Raw genomic sequence first — 9,987 nt, forward strand, 5'->3', positions numbered from 1 at the left:
CGCGGTGACGGGCGCCTGTAGTCCCAGCTACTCGGGAGGCTGAGGCAGGAGAATGGCGTAAACCCGGGAGGCGGAGCTTGCAGTGAGCTGAGATCCGGCCACTGCACTCCAGCCTGGGTGACAGAGCGAGACTCCGTCTCAAAAAAAAAAAAAAAAAAAAGGAACGCACATTTATTATCTCACAATTCCCTGGAGTCAGGAGTCCAAGAATGGATCAGGGTTTTATCAGGCTGAATTCAAGGTATCAGCCAAAGCTGTGATCTCTGAGGGTTGGGATACTTTTCCAAGCTCATTGGTTGTTCATAGAATTTCAGCTTTGATAGAATTTTAGTTTCTTGGCCGGGCATGGTGGCTCAGACCTGTAATCCCAGCACTTTGGGAGGCCAAGGTGGGTGGATCACTTGAGGTCAGGAGTTTGAGACCAGAATGGTCAACATGGTGAAACCCCATCTCTACTAAAAATACAAAAATTAGCTGGATGTGATGGCTGGCTGGCACCTGTAATCCCAGCTACTTGAGAGGCTGAGGCACAAGAATCACTTGAACCCGGGTGGTGGAGGTTGCAGTGAGCCAAGATCTCACCATTGCACTACAGCCTGGGTGACAGAGCGAAGACTCTGTCTCAAAAGTATAAAAAAGAATTTTAGTTTCTTGTGGTTGAGGTCTGAGGTCCTTGCTATCTTCTGGTTGTCAGCTGGGGACCCTCTCAGCTCTTAGAAGGCACTCTCAGGTTCTTGCCATGGGTGATGCACAACTTGGTTGCCACTACTTCAAGGGCAGCAGGAGAATCTCTTCTGCTTGAATCTGACTTCTGACTTCTTTTAAAGGCTCACCTGATTAGGTCAGGCCCAGCTACAATAATCTCCCTAAATTAAAGCCAGTTGATTAAAAGCTTTAACCATATCTGGAAAATCTTCTGAGAGCCACATCTAGGTTAGCATTTGATTGAATAACTGAGGTGTGTTCACGAGGTGGCAAGAAACTTGGGGGCTATCTTAGAATTCTGCCTATCATACCAGCCGCAGCTCTACCTTTTTTTCCCTCTCCGGCAAGCATGTAACTTCACCCTTCTTCCCCAGCTGCCTTGGGAACCACTGATATACTGGAAACTGTTTATTTGGGCTTAAAATGTATACATTTATACTTCTGTTTGATTACAAAAGCAAGATATACTTTTTTTTTTTTTTTTGAGACGGAGTCTCGCTCTCGCCCTGGCTGGAGTGCAGTGGCCGGATCTCAGCTCACTGCAAGCTCTGCCTCCCGGGTTTATGCCATTCTCCTGCCTCAGCCTCCGGAGTAGCTGGGACTACAGGCGCCCGCCACCTCGCCCGGCTAGTTTTTTGTGTTTTTTAGTAGAGACGGGGTTTCACCGTGTTAGCCAGGATGGTCTCGATCTCCTGACCTTGTGATCCGCCCGTCTCGGCCTCCCAAAGTGCTGGGATTACAGGCTTGAGCCACCGCGCCCGGCCAAGACATACTTATTGAAAGAAAATTTCAAATAACACAGGGATGTCTTATGTAGAGTGTAACAGTCACACTTAGTCCTATTGCAATCCTAAAACCATTGTTAGATATGGCATAGAGCCAACCAAATCTTTTTTTTTTTTTTTTTGGCAGGGGGGTGGGGGCGGCAACAAAGTGTCGCTCTGTTGCCCAGGCTGGAGTGCAGTGGCGTGATCTTGGCTCACTGCAACCTCTGCTTCCTGGGTTCAAGCAATTCTCCTGCCTCAGTTTCCTGAGTAGCTGGGACTCAGGAAACTCAGTAGCTACTCACATTCTGCCATGCCAGACAAATTTTTAGTATTTTAGTAGAGATGGGGATTCACTGGGTTGCCCAGGCTGGTCTCGAACTCCTGAGCTCAGGCAATCTGCCCACCTTGGCCTCCCAGTGGTAGGATTCCAATGTATTTACTAATATATGTATATAATACACAATACATTTGTTTACTTTCAATTTCCCAGGCTAGGTCAAACTGCCCATGCATAGAACCACATAACACTGTGTCCTTTTTCTTCACAACTCATATTAGTTTGTGCCTTATTTGAAATTTATAAAAATTAGTGACTATCTTGTATTTTTTCTTTTTTTTTTCTAGACCGAGTCTTGCTCTGTTGCCCAGGCTGGAGTGCAGTGGTGTGATCTCCACTTACTGCAATCTCCGCCTCCCAGCTTCAAGCAATTCTCCTGCCTCAGCCTCAAAAGTAGCTGAGATTACAGGCACCCACCATCATGCCCGGCTAATTTTTGTGTTTTTGTAGAGATGGGGTTTTACCATGTTGGCCAGGCTGGTCTCAAACTTGTGACCTCAACTGATCTGCCCACCTTAGCCTCCCAAAGTGCTAGAATTACAGGCTTCAGCCACCACGCCCGGCATTAATGACTATCTTTCCTAATAGATTATATGTTTTGTGAGGGAGCACCGGGATCTGTTCTCTCACCATTACTTCCCCACAGAATACTGGCTGAATGAATGAATAGATGAACAGAACCAACCATATTGTAAGTTACTTTTGATGCCTTATTCATTCATTTATATTTATTGCAAGCCCATTACCTGCTATGAACCATTCTATGCGTTAAATATGAGGCTCCTTGCAATGTTGCTACATGCATGATGTACCACATTTATTTAACCATTATACTCTTAATGGGCATTTGGGTTGTTTCCATTATTTTATTATTATAAACAATGTTTCAATGAACATCTTTATACAAATATCATTGATCCGCAGAGAGGTGTTTTGGTAGGATCCTTAGATGTGGAATTTTTTCTGCCAAAGGAAAAAATAATTTAAAATTTGGGCCAAATTGCCAAACTTTTCTCCAAAAAGTTTACAGTCACTTGTACTCCCAATAGTGACACTGCCTGTTTCTCTAGAGTATAATCAATCTTATACATTAAAAATTTTTCAACACCTGTAAAAGAAAAAAAATGGTATTTTATTTTTATTTGCATTTCTTTATTACTTGCTATCATATTTTTTCCAGTGAAATCTCTCAGGAGTTCACTTAAATTTGATGGAAAAAATACAAATTTCTTCATCATATGATCACAAAAGACATATAGTTGAAATGATTATGTAGAAGTATGAAGTATGGGAAAATACTTTAGCTTCAAGACAATCTGATGTGTTACTTAAAACCTCTGTAATGTTTAAGAGAATCTAACATATTTGAGAATGTCAGTTTTCCCTGTGGTTTCAATCTGAAATATAATTACAGACCGATGCTTTTACATTGAAAGGCATAAAAGAATTTAACTTTGTAGAGTACTGGACTCTTTAAAACAACTTGATTTACCATAGTTTAATTAATTCAATTTCCAAGAGTTGTTTTGGTGCTTAGAAAAGTGTGCGTATCTGCTCTGTTCTGCATTAGAAATGCTTAAGAAAATCAGGGGCCCAGGCATGGATTACAGGCTCACACCTGTAATCCTAACACTTTGGGAAGCCAAGGTGGGCAGATTGTTGGAGCCTAGGAGTTCAAGACCAGCCTGGGCAACATGGTGAAACCCTGTCTCTACAACAAATATAAAAATTAGCTGGGTGTGGCGGCGCATGCCTGTAATCCCAGCTACTTGGGAGGCTTAGGTGGGAGGATCACCTGAGCCTGGGAGTTGAGGCTGTAGTAAGCCACAGTCACGCCATTGCACTCCAGCCTGGGTGACAGCCTGTCTCAAAAAAATAAAAATTAATTTAAAAAAATTTTTTTAAATCAGGTATATTAAATGTTTACAATCTTTCAATCACCAAAGGTTATAAATGGCATTAGGGGAATTTAATGTTATATGCATATTAAATGAACATTATGAACAAGTGAAAGTGGTTGTTCGTTTTATGCAACAAAGACAACGTTTTAGGAGAGGCAGAGCAGAAGGAGCCTGGAAACTTGTTGGCAGAGTGGAGCCCTTGTACCACAAATGAACCCTCTCCCCTCAACTTCTGGGATGTGAGAATAATTAAACATCTTTGTTTAGGCCATTATGAGTTGGGCTTTCTGCTATTTGCAGCTGAACATGTTCCTGATAGAAACAATTAAAATGTAGCATTGACTGGTGGCCAGGTGCGGTGGATCACACCTGTAATCTCAGCACTTTGGGAGGTCGAGGCGGGTGGATCACAAAGTCAGGAGATCGAGACCATCCTGGCTAACATGATGAAACCCCGTCTCTACTAAAAATACAAAAACAAAATCAGTCGGGCGTGGTGGCGGGCACCTGTAGTCGCTACTCAGGAGGCTGAAGCAGGAGAATGGAGTAAACCCCAGAGGTGGAGCTTGCAGTGAGCTGAGATCGCACCACTGCACTCCAGCCTGGGTGACAGAGCCAGACTCTGACTCAAACAACAACAACAACAAAACTATAGCACTGACCACAGTAGCTTACTGGAAGGGGATGGAACAGGAAGGTGACGCTGGGAGTGAATGAGATGAACATTTGAGAGGCATATACTATAGTGGAAGGTTGTACCAGGTTGCTGGAGAGCCAGATGAATGGGGCAGAGGAGCTTATGTTCCAGAGAGGGGATGAATGATAAACCAGGGGTTATGAGCAGTGAAAGTACTGCTGTAGAGGGCTTCAACCACAGCCTAGAGGAGCAGAAAGAAGAGGCTTTGAAATTGGCCTGAGGAATTACAGAAAGCTTTCCAGAAGAGGGGCCACGTGGATTGAGTCTAGAGAGATAAATGAGAAGGCAGGGATGTTCCAGAAAGAGACAAAGCTTGTGGAAAGGAGGAATAGTATGGTGCATTGGAGGAATAGTTTTGTGTGACTCCAAGTACACAACACAACAATGGTACTGAAGTGCTTGTTTACAATCCAGAACTCAAGGACTCACCCCCAAGGAGTCTGGCCCATCAGGCCAAGAAGGGAAGCCAAGGAAAATGCATGTTTTTTTTTTTTTTAAATGGAGTCTCACGCTGTTGCCCAGGCTGGAGTGCAATGGCATGATCTTGGCTTAGTGCAACCTTCTCCTCCCGGGTTCAAGCGATTCTCCTGCCTCAGCCTCCTGAGTAGCTGGAACTATAGGCACACACTGCCACACCTGGCTAATTTTTTTTTTTTTTGTATTTTAGTAGAGATGGGGTTTCACCATGTTGGTCAGGCTGGTCTCGAACTCCTGAGTTCAGGCAATCCAGCCCCTTCCATCTCCTGAAGTGCTAAGATTATAGGCTTGAGCCACCATGCCCAGCCAGGAAGCTGCATTTTAACATGTATCCAGGAGATTTTGATGTAGGTGCTCCCAGTCCACGCTTCAAAACCATGCTGGTGTCTTGTTCAAGGGTTTGAACTTGAGAGTCAAAACAGACTTGAGTTTGAAGCCGACCCTGCCACTTACTTTGGGCAAGTTTCCTAATCTTTCTAAGCCTCAATTTCCTCATCTGTTGCTATGAGGCCTAAATGAGAAGTAATGCACCTAGCACAATGTCTGGCACATAAATAGCAGCTCAATAAATGTTGCCATTAGGATGATTTGGGTGAATGGTATGTTATGAACTAAGAAAAGTAAACAGAGATGGGATGTTAAGAAGCTTAAGGGTTAAGCTAAGGAGTTTATTATGTAAGCTATGAAAATCATCAGAGGTCACAGCATGATGCGATTAAATTTGAATTTTAGAGACGTTCCTATGATAGCCAGTGGGATATGGTCTGGAAGGAGGCCTGCCTCAATTAAGAAGCCACAGCAGCAATCCAAGCAGGGGGTGGTAAGGGCCTGATCTAAGGCAGCAGACAAGAAGACTGGCGGGGGTGGGGAGTGGGGGCAGGGTGGGGATGGTGGGAGATATTAAACAGGTAGAATCTATAAGGACTAGCAAATTAGAGTGTGGGGCTGTGGAAAGTGAAAAGGAAGCAGGCCGGGTGCAGTGGCTCACACCTGTAATCCCAGGACTTTGGGAGGCTGAGGCGGGTGTATCACCTGAGGTCAGGAGTTCGAGACCAGCCTGGCCAATATGGTGAGACACCATCTCTACTAAACATACAAAAACTAGCCAGGCGTGGTGGCGAGTGCCTGTAATCCCAGCTACTAGGGAGGCTGAGGTGGGGGAACTGCTTGAACCTGGGAGGTGGAAGCTGCAGTGAGCAGAGATTGCACCACTGTACTCCAGCCTGGGCAACACAGCGAGACTCTGTCTCAAGGAAGAAAAAAAAAAGGCTGGACTGGGCAGCTGAGTGAACGATGGTAACATTTGTGGAGATGGAGATAAGTTGTTGACATCTAAAACAGTGCCTGCAGTCATGCCTGGCCCAGCATTGAAAACAGTTCCCAGCCCTGGTAAATACAAGTTGGCTCAATGCTTAAGAACAATTTCTTCAGAGAAATGAGGAAGAAGCTGGTCTGCCCTGGGTGGATAAGGGAATGAGAATGAAAGTGGTGTGGACAAGACCAAGAGCAGTGTGTTCTTTCCAGAAGCTTGCTGAGAGGGGAGGAGAGACTGATAGGAGCTGGAAGAGGATATAGGGTCAAGGTGGAGGTTTCTTCCTGAGATGACAGGCCAGGGGTGTTTGGAGGAAAAAGCTAGTAGAGAAGTTAAAGGCATAGTAGAGGAGGCGAGTGATAGAGCAGGATCCTGGAACAGCAAGTGGATGGTAAGCAGAGGTGGAGAGCTGGGCGGCAAGTAGCGGGGTGAGAGCTTCTTCCACGTGTACAGATGGGTGTTAGCGAACTCCCTCCCCACTCTTGACTGCCTGACTCTTCTCAGTGAATGCCTCCTATGCTAAGAGGTATCACAGAACATTTCAGGAAGTGTTAGAAACTTGGACTAGTAGAACCAGGCAATGGGAGAAGGCATTGAGAGATGCTGATTGCTGAGCAGTGCCGAGAGCCAGTTGGGGTCATCTTTCTTCAGCTGGCTCAGTGGCTGCGCTGGAGGAACAAGTATTGATTCACAACTGATCCATGTCGGTATCTGGCAGGTGAAATGAAAGACCAGATTTTACAACAGCTTTGGGGGCTGAGGCCAGAGAGTGCTTGATTGATTAAGTGATGAACCAATGACAATAGTGAGGATGTTATCACAGCGTATCAAAATAGGAAACTGTAAGGCCGGGCGTGGTGGCTCACGCCTGTAATCCCAGCACTTTGGGAAGAGGAGGGTGGCAGACTACTTGAGGTCAGGCCTGGCCAACACGGCAAAACCCCATCTCTACAAAAAATTAGCCAGGCATGGTGGCGGGCGCCTGTAATTCTACTCAGAGGCTGAGGCAGAAGAATTGCTTGAATCTGGGAGGCAGAGGTTGCAGTGAGCCGAGATTGCGCCACTGCATCCAGACTGGGTGACAGAGCCAGATTTCATCTCAAAAAAAAAAAAAAGTAAACTGTTAAGCCTAACATCCTTTGACTGTCTTGATTAAAACCATGAACACAGTAAGTCACAAACTACTGTAAGATTTGATTAGAAGTGTTGGCAGGGAAGAAGTTTATTGACATTAACACAAGTGCTTTTTAGAATACAAAACTCAGTTGTCACTGGAAAGATGAGGGCGAAAACTGGAGAATATTTACAAGTAAGTTATAGTGGTGAGCATGCACATACATACAAAAGAGCACTAGTCAGGTTGGTTAAGGTCTGTGTAAGTTATTTACCTACTTTGCATTTTGTCTTCATGAAATTGAGTTTCTGGCAGGTCTGTTTGCTATGATAATTTGTCTTTTAAATGGAGATTATCTTAATAGAATGTAGTACTTAACCTCAAAGATAGGATTACTACAAAGCCTGTTTTTTCATGTTTGTTGTGAGAAACTGAATTTACTACATGTTATAGAAAACTGCATTTGTTAGATGTTTAAGAATTGGGTTTATCCATCTAGGTTATAATAATCATCACAGTGCCCATGTGTATAGTTTGCCAATGTTGACCTTGACCTCATTGAATTTTTTTTTTTTTTTTCAGACGGAGTCTCACTCTGTCGCCCAGGCTAGAGTCCAGTGGCACAATCTCAGGTCACTGCAACCTCCGTCTCTCAGGTTCAAGCGATTCTTCTGCCTCAGCCTCCCGAGTAGCTGGGATTACCTACCACCACGCCGGACTTATTTTTTGTATTTTTAGTAGAGACGGGGTTTCACCATGTTGGCCAGGCTGGTCTTCAACTCCTGACCTCAGGTGATCCACCCGCCTCGGCCTCCCAAAGTGCTGGGATGACAGGCGTGAGCCACCGTGCCTGACCTCATTCTGTAACTCTATCATTTTATAAGTGGCATCAATTCACTTGCTTTTCAGAGAACACCAAAACCCTTTGTCTTTGCTTTCTCTCTAGAGGCCTATTTGACCAAAAGAAACTCAGTGTGTAAATCACAACACAAGGCATGTTTCTTTGTCAACAATAATGAACATTTATTGACTACTTTTTAAATGCCAGGCACTGTGCTAAGCACCTTTTCATACACTCTTACCTGGTCCTCACAACAGCCCTGTGAGGTAGGTACAACAATTATCTGTCTTTTACAGATGAGGCTGAGTAACTTTTCCAACCATCCTCTAATAAACTGTATCATAAGGAACCATTTGGCTTGGAGAAGTGAAAGCTCTGGGGGAAAGACAGCCATAATAACTACCGTCAAATATCTGAGTAGATTCTTTGAGGTGGAGTGATTAGCTCCCTGAATCATAGCACCAAGAGGTAAGGACCTAGGGGTGAAAGTGACAAAGAGAACATCCAAAATGAAAGGAATTTTTCCAGCACGATGTAAGGTTGGAGAAGGAATTTAAGTACTGGATGGGGTTGAAATAGACAACTTTTGAGGGCATCTATCAACTGAGTCTACTATTCTCTTCCTTCTCTGTATTCTCCACTTCTTTCAAGTCATCACATATACTGGTACATTCATTCTTTTTTTCCATTCAATAAACATTTACTGATCTGCGCTATCCAATACAGCAGCCACTATCCAAATGTGGCTATTTAAATTTATTAAAATTAAGGTCGGGCTAGGCCCAGTGGTTCACGCCTGTAATCCTAGCACTTTGGGAGGCCGAGGCGGGTAGATCACCTGAGGTCAGGAGTTCGAGACCAGCCTGGCCAAAACGGTGAAACTCTTTCTCTATAAAAATAAAAAAATTAGCTGGGCATGATGGCAGGTGCCTGTAACCCCAGCTACTCAGGAGGCTGAGGTGGGAGAATTGCTCGAATCCAGGAGGTGGAGGCTGCAGTGAACCCAGACAGCACCACTGCACTCCAGCCTGGACAACAGAGCAACACGCTGTCTCAAAAAAAAAAAAAAAAAATTAGGTCCAACAAGAAATTCAGTTCCTCAATTGCACTAACCACATTTCAAATGTTAAATAACCACAATTTTTTTTTTTTTTTAAGACGGAGTCTCGCTCTGTCGCCCAGGCTGGAGTGCAGTGGCGTGATCTCGGCTCACTGCAACCTCCACCTCCCTGGTTCAAGCGATTCCCCGGCCTCAGCCTCCCAAGTAGCTGGGATTACAGGCGCACACCACCACGCCTGGATAATTTTTTTTTTTTTTTTGTATTTTTAGTAGAGATGGGGTTTCACCGCGCCGTTTCAGGCAGCTTAGGTAGTGATGGTGGCCACACGAATTAAAAATCTGAGTCTTTGACCTTGAGGAGCTTATGGTCTAGTGGAGAAGAAAAAAAAAACCACCACCAGCCAACATTATTCATTCAGAACTAGCGCTTACGCAGCTCCTTCTGTAAATCGAGCAGTTTTTGTTTCTTTTCCCAGTAAGCCTTTTGCACTCCTAAAATCACGCTGTTTACTAAGCACTTTTTGTGACTATCTGGTTCCATCTTCCTAACACCATCGAAATAGGTGTCATTCTTACGCCCACTTTGCAGACAGGGTAACAAGTTAAATAATTTGCCCAACCTAAGTAACGAATACTGAGAAGGGCCACAAAGGAAGATGTGCTCAATTCCGTTTGGTGAGGTTAAGGAAAGTTTGAAGCAAGAAGGGACTAAAACTTACCGTTTGTCCACACCATGGTTACTGAACCTGTGGGCCGCCGACTACCTACTTTAGGAT

The 9,987-nt window shown here is 44.4% G+C and overlaps 1 protein-coding gene across 2 annotated transcripts in view; it reads right to left on the reverse strand.

Annotated features, from left to right (window-relative positions):
* The window catches only part of IQCK (IQ motif containing K), a 141,672-nt gene that overhangs the window by 131,054 nt on the left and 631 nt on the right, over positions 1-9,987 (reverse strand). The window lies entirely within an intron of this gene.

This window comes from Trachypithecus francoisi, unplaced genomic scaffold (assembly GCF_009764315.1).
Source record: "Trachypithecus francoisi isolate TF-2019V2 unplaced genomic scaffold, Tfra_2.0 Lachesis_group10, whole genome shotgun sequence".
NCBI classification, from domain to species: domain Eukaryota; kingdom Metazoa; phylum Chordata; class Mammalia; order Primates; family Cercopithecidae; genus Trachypithecus; species Trachypithecus francoisi.